Genomic DNA, 2,217 nt, shown 5'->3' with positions numbered 1-2,217 from the left:
AGTCCCGAGTCAGCTAGGGAGAGGAGGAATTGGAAAACTCTTTCGAGACCCACTGGGGTGGCTCGAGGAGCGTCATCACCTAGGGAAGAACAGAACCTTCGCCATTTATAATTGTAGGACTTCCGCATAGTAGGTTTCCTGGAATTCAACAGAACGTTCGCTCTACGGGTGGAGAAGCCGTTATTCTCTATGCCGTCAGTTTCAATTGTGGTATGTCGTGATGTAGGAGAGGGGAGTCGGAAAGGAGGAGGAGGTCCTGAGCTGGAGGGAATTGATGGTATATTCCTTCTGATAGCTCGAGCACTGTTGAAAACCAAGGTTGCCTCGGCCACCATGGGGTTATTAAGATGCAGTCCGCACCGTCTCTGAGTATTTTGCGGACCACTCTCAGAAGCAGAGGTAGGGGAGGGAACAGGTAAAGAAGTCCCGTGGACCAAGGGTAAAGGAGACCGTCTCCCAGAGTTTGTGGGTCCCTGCCTCCTCGACTGCAGAACAGAGGACACTTTTTGTTGCTCCTGGTGGCAAAAACATCGACTTGGGGAGCTCCCCACCTGCGGAAGAGTGGGAGGAGGTATGTTGGGTTCATCTCCCACTCGTGAAGTCTGAGTCCTGCTCAACTTAGATGATCTGCCTGCACGTTCATGTGTTCAGGGATGTGAGTGGCTACAAGGAAAATGTTGTTGGTGATGCAAAGGTCCCACAATTGGATGGCAAGATTGCAGAGGCGTAGGGAAACAGTGCCTCCTTGTGTGTTGACATAAGAGAGCGCCGTGGTGCTGTCCGTGAGGACAGTGACACATTTTCCCTTGATTAAAGGTAGGAAGCTGGTGACAGCATGTTGTATTGCCAGCAGTTCTAGGAAGTTTATATGTCGCTTCCTGTTCTGTGCATCCCATTTTTCCCCAACGGAACGGCCCATGGAGTGCGCACCCCATCCCGTCAGGGAAGCATCTGTCGTTATGGTGACTTGGGGTGACGGTGGGTGGAAGGGTACTCCCTGGAAGATTTTAGAAGGGACAGTCCACCAAAGTAACGAGTCTCATATGCTGGGGGGAAGAAGAAGAAGAAGAGATTGGATTTATACCCCGCCCTTCACTTGGAGTCTCAGAGCGGCTTACAAACTCCTTTACCTTCCCCTCCCCACAGCAGACACAACAGAGGGGATAGGAGGACAGTGTGTGCGTCTTTCGACAGGTCATAGTTGCGGATAAACCAGAGCTGTAAAGGACACATTTTCAGTCTGGCAAAGACGAGAACCGACGTAGTCGCAGCCATAAGGCCAAGCAACCTTTGGATTTGGAAGGCAGTGACAGAAAGGTGGGTACGGACGACAGTGGCTAAGGAAATGATATCTGCCGCTCTGTCTTGAGGCAGGTAAGCCATGCATGACATGTAGTCTAGTATAGAGGCAGGTAAGCCATGCATGTCATGGAGTCTAGTATAGCGCCAATGTATTTTATTCTTTGGACTAGACTCAATTGAGACTTTTCTCGATTGACTTGTAGGCCCAGATCTTTTAGTAGTGCCAGTGTCTCAGTGATGTTTGAGACCAGGGCATTTTGGGAAGGTGCTACCAAAAGCCAATCGTCGATATAGGGGTAAATGGAGATACCCCGGAGACGAAGGAAAGCCGCAACCACAATCACAGTCTTCATGAAGACTCTTGGGGTGCTGGACAGGCCGAATGGCAGGGCTGCATACTGGTAATGCTGTTGACCAATCGCGAAGCTTAGGTATTGGCAGTGGGAGGGGTGGATGGTGATGGAATTGGATACGGTAGCCTCGGGTCAAGATTGACAGCACCCATTCGTCCGAGGTGATGTGATGCCAAGTATGGAGGAAGGGTGATAGACGGGTTTGAACTGACTCGGTGACAGGGAAGTAAAAAACTCTGCTTGGAGGGTTTGACCTGTTTGGTACGGGAAGATTGTTGCCCGGATCCAAACCTCAGTTTTTGGTATGGAGGTTTTTGACCTCCCGAAGACGTACGTGGTCTCCATTGTCTGTCTGGAGACTGACGACTTGGCGCACGCCTCTGCCAAGACCTTGACCAGGTACGAGGATGGTATTGTTGCTTCGCAGAGGGTGACACTCCTAGAGCTCGAGAAGCCTTTATGCTCTTGTCTAATTCTTGGAGTGTGGAATCAGTAGTGGTGTTGAAGAGGCCAAGGCCATCAAACGGAAGATCTTCGACATAAGACCTGGTATCCAGAGGGA

This window comes from Gekko japonicus, unplaced genomic scaffold (genome assembly GCF_001447785.1).
Source record: "Gekko japonicus isolate JY-2015 unplaced genomic scaffold, Gekko_japonicus_V1.1 scaffold959, whole genome shotgun sequence".
NCBI classification, from domain to species: domain Eukaryota; kingdom Metazoa; phylum Chordata; class Lepidosauria; order Squamata; family Gekkonidae; genus Gekko; species Gekko japonicus.
The sequence above is the reverse complement of the archived record's forward strand: the minus strand, read 5'-3'. Positions refer to the sequence as shown.